The sequence below is a fragment of the Zootoca vivipara genome, chromosome 6, assembly GCF_965207765.1.
Source record: "Zootoca vivipara chromosome 6, rZooViv2.hap1.1, whole genome shotgun sequence".
Taxonomy (NCBI): Eukaryota; Metazoa; Chordata; class Lepidosauria; order Squamata; family Lacertidae; genus Zootoca; species Zootoca vivipara.
In genome coordinates this window covers 73,308,701-73,328,912 of record NC_142589.1, presented here as the reverse complement: position 1 = coordinate 73,328,912, position 20,212 = coordinate 73,308,701, and the positions used below count along the sequence as shown (strand labels likewise).

The 20,212-nt window shown below is 43.8% G+C and overlaps 1 long non-coding RNA gene across 1 annotated transcript; it reads right to left on the bottom strand.

The window, feature by feature from the left end:
* Positions 1 to 829: 829 nt before the first annotated feature.
* LOC148685451 (uncharacterized) lies at positions 830 to 11,920 on the bottom strand. Its single transcript, XR_015950390.1, has 4 exons — positions 11,799 to 11,920; positions 9,376 to 9,525; positions 7,523 to 7,669; positions 830 to 1,229 (listed from the first exon to the last, which is right to left on the bottom strand). It is a non-coding gene; the product is annotated as an uncharacterized LOC148685451 (long non-coding RNA).
* Between the last annotated feature and the right edge of the window lie 8,292 nt (positions 11,921 to 20,212).

Genomic DNA, 20,212 nt, shown 5'->3' with positions numbered 1-20,212 from the left:
GAGAACAGCTAGTGTTCATGTATGAGAACTGCTCTGAAGAGAAGCACTGCTTAAACTGGTTTTTAATACCTTTTCTTGCATTTCGGTTCAAACCAGCTGCATAGATACTTTAATCCAAGTTCTCCCTCAATGTGCTGGGTCAATCTTTTGGGCCATAACAGTCTCTCAACCAAATTGTAAGAACATTGTGTTACCTTTTTTCTGGATGATTTGTTCTCTTACAACTGGTTTATAAGATAGAAGCATTTACTCAAATACTGTCAATTCTTTGCTTGCTTCCTGTTTTACATTAAGAGACTCAATCTCAGGGTTGTAAATTTGAGTCCCATATTGGGCAAAAAGATTACTGCATGGCAGGGAGGCTGGACTAGATGACCCTTGTGGTCCCGTCTAACTCTTCAATTCTATGATACAAAATACTCAAGGCCAGATTGCTTCCATTAGGAAATATCATCCTTCATCATTCAGAATTACAGTAAGACATTAACTTTGATGGGGGTCATAAATTGTTTAGCGTGGCAGGGGAGTTCTGAGGCAGACGACTGGCTCGAGCTAGAGCATGCGCACAACCCCCTGGGGATCAAACCTAAAGAAAAAAATTATGTTGTCAAAACACATTGGGAACAATGGCAGGAGGCATTGCCAATGTTTTCCCCTCTGACACCTGCCCCCTTTCCCCCTATTTTTATCTGTACAGTATTTATTTTAATTGGCCAAGCACATACCTGTAAAGCTGAATGCACACAACTTAAATGTACTTAAGTTATGGGCCTGCTGTATTTATTTGAAAGATATAGATTTGAGAACCAACATTTCATTTGCCATGATCATTTATTTTGTTTTCCATAGTGGTCACATTAGAAATTTAACTGATTTAAATGTTACACTTTAGCTTTTTGGTGTTAGAACCCACATCACCTCCACCAAATGGGTGGGGGGAGGAGAGCCAGAGGTCCTGAGGCCTGGCTGTCTCCACTAGGTCTCAAAATACCCCCTCCCAACTGCAACATATTGTGGAAATCACAAGAAGGGAGGCTATTCTGTATCCTATTCTTAAAGTTCAGGCTGGTGTGAGTTTTCTGAAGCATCATAACATGTCTCCTCTTGGATGTGGAAGCTAATGTCACCAACAGAGATTGTAGGGATAGGATGCTTGTTTTTATCCTTGATGGAACAAAAATCTGCTGTTGCACATCCTTTAATATTCATTCCCGCTGGAATTTGCAAATCTGAAAAAGAAAGAATAAAGAAATGTTCATATAAGTGCTTTCCCAGGTCTTCAATATTGTGTTTTTGCTGGTGAATGAGAATTCTTAAAATGTATTTTTATAAAGTATACAACTGAAAAATCTGCAATAACTCATCTAAAGTTGGAAATACAATGTTCATGTAGCCACTGATGGATGGCATGGTGGCAATTAGGAGGCAAGGGAGAGGAATTTGAGAAGGAGAAGAATCTGAAGCAAGAAGGACAGCCTGGCAACTGAGGAAGTGGAAGAAGCAGCTGTAATAGAGGCTGAGGGGAGGGAGACGGAATGTGATGTTGGCGGCCAAAGGAATCAATTCAAAATAATAGCTGACAGTGTACATTTTCTAAGACCCCGATTGTTTTGTGGGGCAGAAAGTAGAGATTTTAGAGAACACTGCATTTGCTTAGCAATTTGTTGCCTATCAAATACTGTAGAGTTGCCATATTTCAAGAAGTACTGGTAAAATCCAGGACAACCCAAAATTGTTGAGCTATTTTTAGGAAGACCCCAAAATTATTGAGGGTTTTTATGGAACCCCTCCAAAATTGTTGAGCTGTCTTTAGGCAAACCCCAAAGTTGTTTAGGAACAGCTACAATATATTTTGAGTTCTGGGGCTTTTAAAGGCATTTTCGGCACGATTTAACTCCCATTGCGGGGACATTTGCCCAGTTTCTATATGGCAGGCCTAACTGCTGGCTTCAGCGATCGCCAGAAGAGGAAGGATTTGGAGGGCAGATTAAGAAGGAGGGAGTGAGATCGTGAGAAGCAGTCATTTCTTTTGTTATCTAGATTTGAGAGAAAGAAGGCGAGAGGTATATGTGTGTATATGTATACGCATGTGTGGTTTGTGTTCGTTTGTGTAAATGACAGACAGAAAGAGAGGGGTGGTATGTATGCATATGTGTGTTTTTGATGGGCTGTCTCATGCCATCCAACCATTTCAGACCCAAAGCTGGGAGACGTGTCTTCCAGGAAATGCTCTCTGACGAGTCATGTTACAGGCACCCTGCTCTCACTCTGAAAAGGTGCTTTTATTGGGGTGAGATCTCACCCTGCACCCCAAAACACAGTTCCAGTAAAAGCACTTTTCTTCGGGGTGAGAGTGCCAGGAGAGTGTGCAGCATGAGAGTGCGTGAGACATGGTACCCAAAATGGCCGCTGTGATTTCGCGCAAGAAAACAGGCAGTTCCATTTTTGGGGACACCACTTGGCAGGTATGCTGTCTTTGCACGTTTGCAGCAGATAGAGATATGAACAGAAAGTGGCACAGGACGGATTTGTGATCTCAGCATGTTTTTGAAAGAGACACAAAAGTTCAGGGAATGCAGGGTACCAAACATAGTTTCCTATACCAAGTAAGACCTGATCAATGAAGTAGGGGGGTTTAATGATTGGGGTGGGTGGAAAGTGGAAAGTAAAAGGTAAAGGTAAAGGGACCCCTGACCATTAGGTCCAGTCGTGACCGACTCTGGGGTTGTGGCGCTCATCTCGCTTGGTGGCCAAGGGAGCCGGCGTACAGCTTCCAGGTCATGTGGCCAGCATGACAAAGCCGCTTCTTGCGAACCAGAGCAGCTCACACGGAAACGCCATTTACCTTCCCGCTGTAGCGGTACCTATTTATCTACTTGCACTTTGACGTGCTTTCAAACTGCTAGGTTGGCAGGAGCTGGGACTGAGGAACGGGAGCTCACCCCATCACGGGGCTTCGAACCGCTGACCTTCTGATTGGCAAGCCCTAGGTTCTGTGGTTTAACCCACAGCGCCACCCAAAAGTGTACCAAAAAGGCATGGGGAGGGAGAAAAGGGAAGGTAGAGTGTGCAAAGGATATAACACTTGTTGTGAATAGAAAAATATGAGTACAGTATGTAATTTTTTTTCAGCAGGCACCATAGGAATGCCATGGTGAGTATATTTGGGGGCTGAGGTGCTGCCACTAAGAAGATCCAAACTTCACTTGCCACCTTGTCAATTGGTGGTAAGCGGCCAGAAATAGGGCCTTAACAGGTGAACTAAAAAGATGAGTAGATTTATGTGGAAGAAAGTAGTACTCAAGCTGCCCAATTCCCAAGATGTGTGGGAATTTTAATGGCACCAGTCATTTGAATGGAACCAAGATAGTCCAGGGGGCTTCTCATATTGTTTTGAAAATGATTTCAGTTTTCTAGAAAATATCTGTATAGATTCGGAAAAAAAGATTTTGGGCAATGGTGTAGTGTTGATTGCTGGTGCCTGGGCGCCACTTCACCAGCCCTCACTGCTGATGCAACCTGAGCGACCCCAGCCCCAAGGCACTTTGTGAAGCTGATCCCAGCCTATCAAAGCAGCTTGGGGCAGGCAGGGTGGTGTGAGAAGGACCAAAGGGTGTGTGGTTGTCCTTCCCATGCCAACCTGTCTGTCCTGAGCTGATTGTGATGCTGGGATCTGATCTGAATAATTCAGTGTTGCAAGGCAGGCAGGGCAGCGTGATCCCGGGCCCCCGGCAGCCCCACCCCCCAAAAAAGGGTGCCTCTGAATTTTTTGTTAGGGGTACTGCAAGCATTTGTTCTAATCAGTTTCTGCTATTTTGCTTTTGCCCCTTCATGGATCAATGCCTTGTCTTGGCGAAGGGGCTTGAATAACTCAGAGAAGCTATGAGCTATGCCATGCAGGGCCACCCAAGATGGACAGGTCATAGTGGAGAGCTTTGACTAAACGTGATCCACCTCGAGAAGGAACTGGCAAGCCACTCCAGTATCCCTGCCAAGAAAACTCCATGGACAAAGACAACAGGCATATAAAAGTTATGACGCTGGAAGATGAGCCCCTCAGGTTGGAAGGCGTCCAACATGCTACGGAGGAAGAGCAGAGGACAAGTACAAGTAGATTCAGAGCTGATGAAGCGGCTGGGCCAAAGCCGAAAGGTCACTTAGGTGCGGATATGCCTGGAAGTGAAAGGAAAGTCTGATGCTGTAAAGAAAAATATTGCATAGGAACCTGGAATGTAAGAACCATGGATGGAGGAAACTGGATGTGGTCAAAAATGAGATGGCAAGAATAAATATTGACATCCTGGGCATCAGTGAACTAAAATGGAAGGGAATGGGCGAATTCAGTTCGGATGACTATCATATCTACTACTGTGGGCAAGAATCCAGTAGAAGAAATGGAGGGGCCCTCATAGTCAACAAAAGAGTGGCAAAAGCTGTAATGGGATGCAATCTCAAAAATGACAGAATGATCTCGATACGAATCCAAGGCAGACCTTTTAACATCACAGTAATCCAAGTTTATGCACCAACTACCGGTGCTGAAGAAAGTGAAATTGACCAGTTCTATGAAGACTTACAACACCTTCTAGAAATGACACCAAAGAAGGATGTTCTATTCATTACAGGGGATTGGAATGCTAAAGTAGGGAATCAAGAGATAAAAGGAACAACTGGCAAGTTTGGCCTTGGAGTTCAAAATGAAGCAGGGCAAAGGCTAATAGAGTTCTGTCAAGAGAACAAGCTGGTCATCACAAACACTCTTTTCCAACAACACAAGAGACGACTCCACACATGGATATCACCAAATGGGCAGCATCGAAATCAGATTGATTATATTCTTTGCAGCTAAAGATGGAGAAGCTCTATACAGTCAGCAAAAACAAGACCTGGAGCTGACTGTAACTCAAATCATCAGCTTCTTATAGCAAAATTCCAACTTAAACTGAAGAAAGTAGGAAAAACCACTGGGCCAGTAAGATACAATCTAAATCAAATCCGTTATGAATACACAGTGGAAGTGAGGAACAGGTTTAAGGATTTAGATTTGGTGGACAGAGTGCCTGAAGAACTATGGATGGAGGCTCGTAACATTATACAGGAGGCAGCAACGAAAACTATCCCAAGGTAAAGGAAATGCAAGAAAGCAAAATGGCTGTCCAATGAGGCCTTACAAATAGCGGGGGAGAGGAGGCAAGCAAAATGCGAGGGAGATAGGGAAAGATACAGGAAACTGAATGCAGATTTCCAAAAAATAGCAAGGAGAGACAAGAGGGCCTTCTTAAACGAGCAATGCAAAGAAATAGAGGAAAACAATAGAATGGGAAAAACCAGAGATCTGTTCAAGAAACTTGGAGATATGAAAGGAACATTTCGTACAAAGATTACCATAATAAAGGACAAAAGTGGTAAGGACCTAACAGAAGCAGAAGACATCAAGAAGAGGTGGCAAGAATACATAGAGGAATTATACCGGAAAGATATGGAGGTCTTGTACACCCCAGGTAGTGTGGTTGCTGACCTTGAGCCAGACATCTTGGAGAGTGAAGTCAAATGGGCCTTAGAAAGCACTGCTAATAACAAGGCCAGTGGAAGTGATGATATTCCAGCTGAACTATTTAAAATTTTAAAAGATGATGCTGTTAAGGTCCTACACCCAATATGCCAGCAAGTTTGGAAAATTCAGCAATGGCCAGAGGATTGGAGAAGATCAGTCTACATCCCAATCCCAAAGAAGGGCAGTGCCAAAGAATGCTCCAACTACCGCACAATTGTCCTCATTTCACACGCTAGCAAGGTTATGCTTAAAATTCTACAAGGCAGGCTTAGGCAGTATGTGGACCGAGAATTCCCAGAAGTGCAAGATGGATTTCAAAGGGGCAGAGGAACCAGAGACCAAATAGCAAACATGCGCTGGATTATGGAGAAAGCTAGAGAGTTCCAGAAAAACGTCTACTTCTGCTTCATTGACTATGCAAAAGCCTTTGACTGTGTCGACCACAGCAAACTATGGCAAGTTCTTAAAGAAATGGGAGTGCCTGATCACCTCATCTGTCTCCTGAGAAATCTTTATGTGGGACAAGAAGCTACAGTTAGGACTGGATATGGAACAACTGATTGGTTCAAAATTGGGAAAGGAGTACGATAAGGTTGTATATTGTCTCCCTGCTTATTTAACTTATATGCAGAATTCATCATGCGAAAGGCAGGACTAGATGAATCCCAAGACAGAATTAAGATTGCCGGAAGAAATATCAACAACCTCAGATATGCAGATGACACAACCTTGATGGCAGAAAGTGAGGAGGAATTAAAGAACCTTTTAATGAGGGTGAAAGAGGAGAGCGCAAAATGTGATCTGAAGCTCAACATCAAAAAAACTAAGATCATGGCCACTGGTCCCATCTCCTCCTGGTAAATAGAAGGGGAAGAAATGGAGGCAGTGAAAGATTTTACTTTCTTGGGCTCCTTGATCACTGCAGATGGTGACAGCAGTCACGAAATTAAAAGACTCCTGCTTCTTGGGAGAAAAGCAATGACAAACCTAGACAGCATCTTAAAAAGCAGAGACATCACCTTGCCTACAAAGGTCCGTATAGTTAAAGCTATGGTTTTCCCAGTAGTGATGTATGGAAGTGAGAGCTGGACCATGAAGAAGGCTGATCGCCAAAGAATTGATGCTTTTGAATTATGGTGCTGGAGGAGACTCTTGAGAGTCCCATGGACTGCAAGAAGATCAAACCTATCCATTCTGAAGGAAATCAGCCCTGAGTGCTCACTGGAAGGACAGATCCTGAAGCTGAGGCTCCAAGACTTTGGCCACCTCATGAGAAGAGAAGACTCCCAGGAAAAGACCCTGATGTTGGGAAAGATGGAGGGCACTAGGAGAAGGGGATGACAGAGCACGAGGTGGTTGGACAGTGTTCTCGAAGCTACAGACATGAGTTTGACCAAACTGCGGGAGGCAGTGGAAGACAGGAGTGCCTGGCGTGCTCTGGTCCATGGGGTCATGAAGAGTCGGACACGACTAAACGACTAAACAACAACAAACAAGGGAATGTGGTCTGTTGAGAATTTCAAGGGGCAGCAACAGAGGCCTGAGGTTCCCCTCTACTGGTGTAAGCAGAGAAGGTGATGGGCTCTTCCCTCATATGACAATTTCCCCAGTCAATGTCTTTTTCTCCATCTGGTTCTATCTTTCAGCCTCCTTCATATTTACTAATTCTGGAACCTACCCATTGGCAAGGTATGTGTTCAAGGATAGCCCTCCAGGAGACAACATGGGGTGATGGGGAGAGGCAGGGGGTCTTCTTTCTCTCTTTCATATATATTTGATATAGCAAATCTATGGACATGTAAAATAAACTTTGTTGTGTGTTTTTAAACAGATATTGGCATTCGAAGACAAAAAGTTCCTTGTCACATTTCTGGGAACGGAAAAGAGGGAAGGAGAGAAAGAAAGGGGTGAGCATTTTCCCCCCAACCAATTTGCAGGATTACTTTCCTATCTTAGTAGCAATCTTACCTTTAAATAATAGTCCTTTAAAATGAACACACTGATTCTCATCCCCACGGCAGTCAATAGTTTTTTCACTTTTACAATTCAGGTAGAGGCCAGTGGAGCAGGCTGGGCACTTCAGACCATTTGGGGTAAGAGTTTTGCGATATGGAACTGCCAAAATCAAGCATACTGTCAGTATATGTAATAGTTTTCTCTGTGTTTATATCTGCATGTTATATAGCTGGAACCCTTCCCAGGATATTTTGGGTTGGGGAGCAGCTGCAAGCATTCTTAGATGAGAAGACTGATCTAGACCCATTCCAATCTGGGTTCACATTTGACTATGGGACATACACTGTCAGTCAGCCTGATGGATGCCCTTTACCAAAAGTGGAACAAAGGAGTTTGTGACTGTCAGGAAACAGCCTCTACTTATGAGTAGGACCCTGGCAGAGACCTCCCTTCTCCTTCTTGCTCTCTCTGTGGATGTTGATGCCATTCATCATAGCACAGAAGCCAACTCCGAGGGGCCAAGGTCTCTTTGCTCTCCTATAAAATATTGAAGGGGGCTGGAGTTAATGTGCATTGCCATTGGTGTCTGTGTGCTCCATCTTGTGATTTCTTATGTGGGGTGGTGCTTACCTGCCCCCAATATTAAAATTGGAACCCCTGGATCATGACACCGTCCTTTACTGGCTCTGCAGGATTTGAATTGCAATCTGTGCTACACTGGCTTCATTGCTTTCTATGTGGCACTGTTTTCCCCAATGCAATTTTCGCCTGAGTATGAAACCATGAAGAAATTGTGAAGAAAACAGAAGTGTGGACAAGTGCTTAGCATCTATAGGGAAACAATATATGAAAGCTTTCTTTCTAGAGGGGAGAAGTAAATCATAAGTTTGCCTATTGAGGGTTCAAGTCAGCCATGCCTTGCTCCTGAATGCCCCAAGGGGTGAACAACTGCTTCTTGGCTGTGAGACCTGGAAGACATGATTTATATCTTGAAGGCCTTTTCCATCTGGCCTGGGAGGGTGGTGCCCCGACTAATTCCAACTACAAAAGGTGAGGCTGCTAAACAGACTCTTCAGCTGAGATGTCGTTTGGGGTTTTTTCCCCTTTGAGAAAGGAAATGCACCTGACAAAAATGTTCCACTTAAACTGACTGACTTCCAATGCCCTTTTTAAATGTATTGGGGAGAGAGGATTATTGGGTTGCTTTTGTTTTTATTATGCATTTGTATTTACATATAGTGGTTTTATGTTGTAAACGCCCTGTGGGTATAGTATCGTAGACAAAGGTAATAAATAATGATAATAACAACAAAACAAAACAAAAAAAAGGCTTGCAAAGAGGGCACCAGCACAGTGCAGAATCAAGTCCTTCCACATTGCAACAGAAGGATCTCATCTTGCATGATGCTCCTTTGGGGGGGCAGAAAGGGGGAAAGGACCAGCTCCTTCAAAAAGGTAGGCACTCAGGACATCCCTCACTTCAGTGTTTCTCCTTCTTCTGACTCATTACTGCCTCTCCTCCTGGCCTGTGTGACAGCTCATCTCCAGAAAGATTCGGGCTGCTCTGTCCAGGCTCTAGTCATCTGAGGCTGTCTCAACCCCAGCTGAAGAAGGCTTAGATCCCTCTAAATATGCCCAATTTAGTTTTGGATTGAATCCAGTGCACAACTCTAATACCATATTGGCCCAACTATAAGCCACACCCACAAATAAGCCACACCTTTAAAATTCCCAACACTACTGACCTGAATATAAGCCACACTTTAACATTTTAACATTTCAGAATTGGAATTGGGGGGAAAAGTGAGGCTTATATTCAGGATAATAAGGTATGTAGGATACTCTAAAAAGATGCAGACACTTACGAGTGAGAGCTTCATTGTTGCACAGGTCATTGTTGCAGCAGCTGGTGATTATCTCAAGGAATTCACCATCAACTGTAGTCAAGCTGTAATTGCCTGAATAGCAGAAGCTAGATATGCCACATCCATAGTAAGCTGCCTTTCTAAGACGAACTATGAAAGAGAATTTTGAAAGAAATTTTTGAAAGAAAGGCCTAGATCAGCAGCAAAAGTTCAGGTTAATTGATTCTGAATGTGAATTCATTATGACATTTCCAATTTTTCTAGTTGGCTGAATGAGGGACATTTCAAACTAACCATATAGAATGTATGATTAAATTGGATAAGCTAGGAGAAGGGCCACTTCTCTTTGAAACAACAGCCCTGTGGATTGGCTTTTCTTGAAGCATATTTTAATACAGGGCCGTCTCAAGCCGGCCAGGTGCCCTGGCGCGGAGATCGCTCCAGCGCCCCCGCCCTGGTGGGCAGGTGCAGTGTGCAACGCGGCTTCCGTGTGCCTTTGCCGTGCAGCGCCCTCCTGCCGGCCCGGCGCCCTGGCACCCCGCGCCACCGAGACTATCCCTAGTGCCGGGCCTGTTTTAATAACTGCTGCATTTAAACTTGTAAAAGACATCAAATTTGAAATACTACCGTACTTCCCTTCGGATTCAATCTGCAGCCTGAATTCTGAAATATCCTGCACACTTTAAAACAGGGTACTGTGTTTTCCGCTGCTTCAAAACAGCAGCAGAGTAGAGTGGGAGGGTGCTCCACTGAACTCATATTGTCCAGTCCAACACTCTCACCAGTGTACTTGCACTGCACCAACCTCTGCCTCCTTATGTTGGTTCCTTTCTCATCATTTCTCCAAGCTATGAAGAATTATTTCTAAATTCCTTGATGTGGGGAAAGGGGTGTGGAGCACCACTGATTGCTCAACATCTGAATAGTATTTATGCAGTCTGTGGAAAGACACTCAATTGCAGTGTGATTCTTAGCACTGACTACAGTAGTGGAGCTTCATGCTCCGGCAGCGGGGGGCAGAGAGCAGGCGGGGGCGGGGCTGGAGCGCAATCATGGGGGCGTGGCATGCCGCCTGTGGGGGCATGGTGCCCAGCAAAGGTGGGGGGCAGCCGCAATGGCACCCTACCAGGATCGCACTGCCAGGGCGGTGCGCTCCCTCTGCACTTCTCTTCCTCCGCCACTGACTGACTATACTCAGTTTATGTTCCAGGTTTATTGTCCTGTTTTGATAACCAACCTTATAATGATAATAATATTTTATTATTTATACCCCGCCCATCTGGCTGGGTTTCCCCAGCTACTCTGGGTGGCTTCCAACAGAAAAACAAAACACAGTAATCTATTAAACATTAAAAGCCTCCCTAAACAGGGCTGCATTCAGATATCTTCTAAAAGTCTGGTAGTTGTTTTTCTCTTTGACATTTGATGGGAGGGCGTTCCACAGGGCGGGCGCCACTACCGAGAAGGCCCTCTGCCTAGTTCCCTGCAAGTTGGCTTCTCGCAATGAGGGAACCGCCAGAAGGCCCTCGGTGCTGGACCTCAGTGTCCAGGCAAAACTATGGAGGTGGAGACGCTCCTTCAGGTATACTGGACCGAGGCTGTTTAGGGCTTTAAAGGTCAACACCAACACTTTGAATTGTGCTCGGAAACATACTGGGAGCCAATGTAGATCTTTCAAGAACAGTGTTATGTGGTCTCGGCGGCCGCTCCCAATCACCAGTCTAGCTGCCGCATTCTGGATTAGTTGTAGTCGTACCTTCAAAGGTAGCCCCACATAGAGTGCATTGCAGTAGTCCAAGCGAGAGATAACTAGAGCATGTACCACTCTGGCAAGACAGTCCGCAGGCAGGTAGGGTCTCAGCCTGCGTACCAAGTGGAGTTGATAGACAGCTGCCCTGGACACAGAATTGACCTGCACCTCCATGGACAGCTGTGAGTCCAAAATGACTCCCAGGCTGTGCACCTGGTCCTTCAGGAGCACAGTTACCCCATTCAGGACCAGGGAGTCCTCCACACCCGCCCGCCTCCTGTCCCCCACAAACAGTACTTCTGTCTTGTCAATCTGTTAGCTGCCATCCATCCTCCAACTGCCTCCAGGCACTCACCCCCAGCTGGTGTTCATTTGTTTGGGGAGACTGCAGGTCTTTAGGTATTGCAAGCCAAACTGGAGATGGGCATCAAAACTGGGCTACTGGTGGTGATCAGACTGATTTGATTGAATTGTTTGTTTTTCAGATTTCCCACTTACACATGTAAGTCTTTTCTCCCTGCAGGGATGGGGAGGATGTGTTTCTCCAGTGGTTGGACAACATATCCCATCATCCCTCACTCTGGGCCACACTTGCAGCAGCTGATAGGTGACCTTGCTCACTTCAGCTTTCGCTCATCAAAAGAGTAATGATTATAAGATAAGTTAGACTCACATGCATTTGTACGGAAAACACTGGAAACACAGACATCCGCTAGACGTCCACACTCTACAGCATTTTCGTCTGAGACTTCATTAATGTTAGTCGTATTAATACATTTCAGAGGTACTGCTGCAGACAGGAGAGAAAGATTGTTGCAAAGTAGTTCCTTCCTTCCTTCCTTCCTTCCTTCCTTCCTTCCTTCCTTCCTTCCTTCCTTCCTCAAAACACTGGCAACACAGACATTATTTCTGGATTTACATACTGAAAAAATTTCAGTTGAGAATTTAGTAAGGTCATTCCCAGACATGTGTTTCAGAGGTACTGCTCCATACAGGAGAGAAATATTATTGCAAAATGGTTTCCATCCTTCCTTCCTTCCTTCCTTCCTTCCTTCCTTCCTTCCTTCCTTCCTTCCTTCCTTCCTTCCTTTTCAGTTGAGAGTTTAGTAATGTTTAGTAATTTCCTAGCCACTGGATCTCTCAAGTAAATACTCCTCCACACTGAGTCTTCAATTCTTAAACAATTCTTAAACAACTGTGTATTATATAGAGAAAGCTTAAAGAGGTTCATTTTGCTCCTTTTTTTCATAACATTTGAACTCTTGAACATCCAATGAAGCTGAGAGATTCAGGGCAAGGAAAACTAATTTGCCTAGGCCATGCATAATTTGATCAAAGTGTGTCAAACTCTGAGAGGTACTGTAATTGCTGTACAGTACTCAAGAGCTGTTACTGCAGAGAATAGATATGTATAAGGTAGTCTTCCCTCTCCAGTGAATATTTGCTGCAGTGAGACAACCTCCATAGCTCCCTGTACCAGAAAGACTAAGTGACAACACAGGGAAGTAACACCAGCTCAAGAGGAGATACATGATGGTTGTGAAGCACTGCAAAGGAAGAAAATGCACCAGATTGTCCAGTCTGCAGTACTCACAACACAGTGGGAAAAGAGAGAAGGGTTGGGACCTTTTGTGAGGGACAAAGAAATGAAAGAAAATGTAAGGTTTTGGTTTAGAATGAAGTAAATAAAATTCCTGCATTAGAGAAAGTATAGCCCTGGCTCTCAGCATTGAAACTGTAACTGAAAAGTTTTTAGATGAGAATGTCACTTCCAGATATACATTTCAATGGTACTACTGCTGCAGGCATGAAAGAAAGAAAGAAAGATGAGTGTAAAGTGGTTTATTTCTTTGTTTCCTTGTCGTGTTTGTGGTTTTCTAAATAATGCACAGAGGAAAGGGGATTGTAAATTGAAACTTATTATGAAAGATTTATAAAATGCAAAAGAATGTTAAATATGTTTAATTAATTGGGATTTCTAAGTATGTTGGAGTTCTGAACCCTCTCCTGCCCACCACCCACTTTCCCTCCCAGTGGATCTCACAAATAAAATCTCCTCTCCTTACACAACTATTATATGGAGAAAGTTGAAATAGATTCAATTTGGTCCTTCTTTCATAACAATACAACTCCTGAAAATCCAATGAAACTGAATGTTGGAAGATTCAGGACAGGCAAAGAAAATTGCCTATTCACACAGAGCAGAGTTAAACTATGGGATTTTTTTGATAAAGGTAGTGATGGCCACACAAAGTTATAGTTTTAAAAGCAGATTAGACAAATTAAAGGGGGGATAAGGATAGCAATTACAACTTTGATGTCTATATTCTATGTTCATAATTGAAAATAGTATGATTCCATATGGCAGTTTCAGGATAACACAGAAGTGGAAAGTGCTATTGTACTTAAGTCTTGCTTAGCTGCTTCCCATAGTGCTGGAGAGAAATACCTTTTGTTACCCACTCTGTATATGCCATGCATAATTTTACACCCTTCCAATTCTTCCAGTCAAATGTAATTATTGGTGAACTATGGGGTGGACACATGAGTAAAATATTTGACTAGCTGATCCAGGAGAAGGAAAACTCTGACCCTGAACCTCCTCTGAGATGATAAAAAGAGTGCTAGTTGTCTGATTTCAACTCACCTGGGGAAAGGATGACCAAGAGGAGGGATGTGCCCAGGAGTGCCTTCATAGTGCAGGAATAAGCAAGAGTCAAGAAGAGCTGGACTACCAAAGGCAACTGATACAGAAAAAGGTCCATTCAGAGGAATTTAAAGGAGAAGGAAAGGGCCCTGAGGGCAACACTTGGGAAACCTGGTTTCTTGGGATGTGGGAAGTAATGACTGTGTCCTAGAATGTGTGATCCCAGGTTGCAAAGTTTGTTAATGAATTGCAATGTAATTACTTTCTGTAGATTTATTAGGTTTTCCAGAGGCAATTTCCAATTAAAAGGAGCCTCAGGGCAGCACCTGAGCAGAACTGGTTTGATGGGCCGCAGGAAGGGGTACACATGGAAACTTGTTCTCATCATTCCCATCATAGTATATCTAATTTTATTTTGATTTGATTATTTATTTATACCCCACCCATCTGGCTGGTTTTCCAGTATTTTATTTTGAGGGGTGGAATTGCATGCGTCTATTTGAAGTATTTTATTAGAATGAGGTCAAATGAGAGAAGACCTACTGCAGAATTAGGAGTTATTTCCTCTGGTTCTTGATTAGGCCTTAAACGTACATGGAAGAAAGACCATCATATACAAATAAAGGATTCTAAATGGTATGCACTAAAGTCATCTAAAGTTTATACAGAGCAATCTTGATTTATAGGAGAGAGCATTCTAAGAAAAATCCTATGTAGATGGCATTGCACACCCATGACTCCCCATATGAAATCACAATCTTCTCAGGACTGCTGGAGGGGCTGTGGAAAAAGAAACACTTGATCCACCTCTACTGGGACTGCCCACACTTATTCAAATTCTGTACAGTGGTTTGTAAAAAAATATATGCAGAAAAACAAAAGCATATCCACACCAAAATATCAAAACATCCCATTCCACCTTCAACACAACTTTTAAAAACACAGTTATGGTGTGACTGTTAGAAAGGTTTCTACTCTCTTGAATTATGGGCATGGATTCTGCTGTCTGTTGGGACCTCAATTGTCCCCATATAGACTTTGAGTTTCTTCTAAAACTATGTGGAGGTCAACATTGATTGAAAATCATGAATTACTTGTTGCCAAAGGCTTGGAGGTCGCTAAAAATTTCTATGCTGTTGGGTGGGATTTTATCATATATCCAGCAAATACAGGTAAGGTACCCAGAACTCCCTCTACATGTGAAATTTGGCTTTTGTATTCTTCTTAAGTACTTTTCCAAGTAAATATTACATTTCTCCTGGATATACTGCACTGCTGTTTTGTACATCTTTTGGTTTTTCATATTGATTTGTTTGATTTTATTTTAGTTCAATAAAATAAAAATAAAATTGAGGAGAGAAGTATGTGGGCCAGCTTGAGCTCCTTGGAGAAAAATGGGAATATGAGGTGTTAGTGGAGGGGTCGGGCCTTGGGGGGGGGGCACATCAGTCTTTTCTTGGGTAGTTTGTCCACCTTTCGTCCTCACCCAGCACTCAACTTTCCCCTGTGGGTCATAGAAGCTGTCAGCATTCGACAGTTGCCACATCCTGGGAACAGCTTCAACTGGCTGGCTAAGCCAAGTGAGGGTAGCTGATGGGTCCCAAACCTTCAGCGAGTTGGGACTTTCCTTGCATGCGGTAACAGGCTCCATCAGATTGAGTGGACGAAACCAATAGTGGGTCCAACAGTGAAGAAGGTGATTCCTGAACATGTTACAGAAGGAAGTGAGGGATTGATGGCGCTGGTTACAACCTGAGAAGGTAGCTGATCCAGCAGAAGGAATACTCTTACCCTAAACCTCCTCTGTCTTGTGGAATATCTTCGGGGTGATGGTGGTGGTGGAAGGCTAAGAAGTAAACCCTCCACAAATCCAGAGTGGAGTCCATAAGACAGTTGGGTGGCATCTTGTATACTTCCTTATGGCAACTCCTGCAGCCAAGCTGGTGCCAAATGTCTTGCTTTCTTTTGGGCCATTTCAGTGAGTCCAAGAGAGGAGTCTTGTCGTTCGGGCAGCCCAGGACCTCCAAACTCACTCCCATGTTTGCACCCTGGGGAAGTAATTTGGGTGCTGCTAATCCAGGTGCACTCTATTGTCCCTAGAGGCAGACAGATGCCAATAAGGTAATAGCCAGTGCTCTCTTTTTAAAAAGAAAAATAGGTGCCGGTAGTCACCATGAAGTTGCTGCAGTAAGTGCCACATTTTTTAACATTGGGGGGGCTGGTACTGTGTACCCTTGAGTACCCCAAAAAAAAAGCTAGGAGGAGGAGGGGGAGAGGGATTTTTTTGTCACTCTTAATCCAGGGACAGAGGAAGAGGGGGGCGATGGGAGCGCACCGCCCCCGGCAGTGCAATCCCAGTGGGGTGCCATCGCGGCTGTCCCCCGCCTGCACTGGGCGCTCTGCCCCTGCGGGTGGCGTGCCACACCTCCAGAACGCACGCTACGCCCCTGCGGGCAGTGCACCATGCCCCCAGGATGCATGCCAGCCCCGCCACGCGTGCTCTCTGCCCCCAGTACCGGAGCATGAAGCTCTGCCACTGTCTTAAACTACAGATCTCTGGGCACTTGGGAGTAAATACCATGCAAATTTGTCACATAGGCTCCATATGCCCAATTGTTTCAGTTGTATATCAGTATTAACTCAGTTGTGGGTTCAAAATTGCATAGAAGATTAAATTACTCAAAGTTTTATTTCATCTTCACTGTACAATGGAGACTCAAAGTGGCATCCAACACTTTTCAACAACAAAAACACACACATCAAATTGTGTGATGATAACTTTAAAAAGGTAAAGGTAAAGGGACCCCTGACCATTAGGTCCAGTCGTGACCGACTCTGGGGTTGCGCGCTCATCTCGCATTATTGGCCGAGGGAGCTGTCGTATAGCTTCCAGGTCATGTGGCCAGCATGACAAAGCCGCTTCTGGCAAACCAGAGCAGCACATGGAAACGCCGTTTACCTTCCTGCTGTAGCGGTTCCTATTTATCTACTTGCATTTTGACGTGCTTTCGAACTGCTAGGTTGGCAGGAGCTGGGACCAAGCAACGGGAGCTCACCCCGTCACAGGGATTTGAACCGCCGACCTTCTGATCAGCAAGCCCTAGGCTCAGTGGTTTAACCACAGTGCCACCTGGGTCCCTTGATGATAACTTTAGAAGTGTCTAAATCTGTGCAGTTTGGAAATATTCAGTCTGCCATATTGACTCAAAATGGCATCTGATGGTTTCCCAAATGTAGACCAAAACACACTCCTCACTCCAGAAACCATCATGCCAAATTGTGTGATGAAGTAATCAGTGCAATTTGGAAATGTTTGGCATGACATTTTTATCCAAAATGGCATCAAATGGTAACCAAACATGAAGTAAATCTGGCTTCTTCATCTTGGAAACTGTCATGCCAAATTGACATCAATGTCTCAAGAAGAGTTTAAACGCATAGGGAACAGATGGACGGAGAGATGGGCAGTACTTTAATCAGTCCTGAACTACTGTCAGAAGAAGCAGGTGTTAGTAAACTGATGGCAAGAATTGGTTTGACAACATTTAAGAATATTTACTAGAATAGTAGTTCCAATGTGAGGCTGAAATAATTCTCATTGGGAGCTCTGGACTGCAGCCTTTTGCAAAACATGTTGTGTTCTTCTACCTCTCTTTCCTATCAGGATAAGAAATGCTGCCTGGATTATTTCTTTGGAGAGATTCCTAGTGAGCGCAGGTGTCATCAAAGGTTAGTTAGAGAGACGTGGAACATATGAATGCTGTTGGCACTGAATATGGGATTTCAAGCACGTGCAAATAACAAGCTTGGTTCAATTAGAACAAGGAGAAATAATGTTCCAGAAAGCAATTATAACAACTCACTCTAATGACTCTGGCTCCATTGTCCAATATTCAGTGCATACTGCTGTGTCCCTGGTACAGTTTAATATCCCTGAGCTATGTCCTGCTTTGCTACCTAGGTCACCTGTGCCATACCTTAAGTCCTTTGATCTGGAGCCTGAAAGATTAGGAAAAAAGTATATGCGTCTTTAAACCAAGTTAGACCCCATACTGAGTTAGAGGAAATATAGGGGGACTGCATCAGCATCAATATATTGCTCTACCCATCAATGTCTCAGAAACTTCCCATAGTTCCTTGGACATCGAGGTAATACATACCATAGGTAGTGTAGAATAGCAGGGTAATTGTCCATATTACTTTTGGATAGTGCCAATCATGTGTTGGAGAGGTTTTATTGAGAGGCAGACATGCCATCACCTGTGGTGGGTTCTGTCCAAGAATGGAAATTTATGGGTGGGTGGAAATACATTCAGAAATTTCTCATATAATATGGGAAAAATTTCTCATATTATATGGGAAAACTGTCAAGTTTTTAATTGGTGGAAGGTTATCCAGAGCTTGATTATATTACATACTTTTTTGGTTTGGTGCACACATTTGGCACCGCATCTGAAAAGGGAAAGAGTGACACAAAATCTATGTTCCACATATTCCTAGTCCCCCGAGATGATTTTGAATTATTTGGTTCCCATTACAATGGCAGATTTTATGTGGATGGAGCCCTGCCCATGGGCTGCTCTATCTCATGTGCAGCTTTTGAGTGTATCATTTCATTTTTTGACTAGACCATAAGGAATAGAGCTGGGTGACATCAGATTTTCAACATCGCAATGTATCACCAGCCACACATCATGATCTGGAGATACAACACAATTTGAAACACCAAGCTGCATTGGACCCAGCCTTGCAAGAAGTTGGGCTGAAACTGGCCCCACTCTCACTGAGGAAGTGAAGTGTTTGCGCTGCTGAGCTGCAGGGTGCAAAGGCTCCTGCCCACAGCTGAGCAAGCACCAATGTACCTTTGGCTTGCACGCCAGCTGGAAGGACAAAGGAGCTTCTTTGTGCTACTCAGTTTGGGGGCCTGAAGGCTCCTGCCCCCCAGCTGAGCATTAAACTACTTCGTGAGCCAGAGAGGCCTGACGCGGGGTTGTTGTTGTTGGTCGTTTAGTCGTGTCCGACTCTTCGTGACCCCATGGACCATAGCATGGCAGGCACTCCTGTCTTCCACTGCCTCCCGCAGTTTGATCAGACTCATGTTCGTAGCTTCGAGAACACTGTCCAACCATCTCGTCCTCTGTCATCCCCTTCTCCTAGTGCCCTCCATCTTTCCCAACATCAAGGTCTTTTCCAAGGATTATTCTCTTCTCATGAGGTGGCCAAAGTATTGGAGCCTCAGCTTCACGATCTGTCCTTCCAGTGAGCACTCAGGGCTGATTTCCTTAAGAATGGATAGGTTTGATCTTCTTGCAGTCCATGGGACTCTCAAGAGTCTCCTCCAGCACCATAATTCAAAAGCATCAATTCTTCGGCGATCAGCCTTCTTTATGGTCCAGCTCTCACTTCCATACATCACTACTGGGAAAACCAAAGGCGGGGTGGAGGCTTTTAAAAACTGTATGAAATTTATGAATAAAATAATAAATAAATAAAACCGCATTAATGGGTATCTGGGATGGACCAAGGGAAAATGTAACAGGTAAGGAGCTTATTTGGTTTTTCATAACTGTGCCGCAGAAAAATATACTGTAACTGCAAATTTTGTAGGAGTGATTAAATAGGTTTGGTTTAACTATTCTAGTATCTGGGTAACTTACACTGTTTTTTTCTTCTCTGTTCTTTTGGAACTCATACTTTTTTTTCTACATAAGTGTAACAGAAATAGTGAATTATCATTTGTTATGGCATGTTAGGATGTGCTATTTTCAAGACCTCTATATGATATTTTATTTAGATTTGTATTTCTTACTTGAGTAGTAGCAGTGTGTGCTTGATGCCCTGAAAGCAACCAAGCACCTTGTGGCATCTTAAGCACTAGAAGCTGAAAAGAGAGACCCAATCTCAAAATGCTGAAAAATGTTGACCCAAGACAGTTAGGCTAAAGTTCAGACTAAAGAACCTATATATGCACAAATTAAGCTGTTATAAAACGCATTTAGCCTCAGAGGTATGGGTACAATTAAGCTTCTGCACTGTGTGCATTGTAGTTACTAAATACATATATTCAGTGTTGTAACCAGATAATTTGTTTTTCAGGCAGACAAAGTAATTTTGACAGATAGTACACATATTTCATATTCAACTTGGCATCAGGGTCACATGAGCTTCGGGGCAATACATAGGAACAATTGCTTCAGTAGAGCATAGGAAGGGATCCAAATGGAGACTTGAATTTCTCAGAAACCTCACATATAACATGGGATGGACATTCCTTGTAGATTTTCTGGATCCCTCTTCCACTCACTCCCAGCATTAATTTCACAGCAATTTGTTTAGTCATTTAGTTGTGTCCGACTCTTTGTGACCCCATGGACCAGAGCACGCCAGGCACTCCTGTCTTCCACTGCCTCCCGCAGTTTGGTCAGACTCATGTTGGTAGC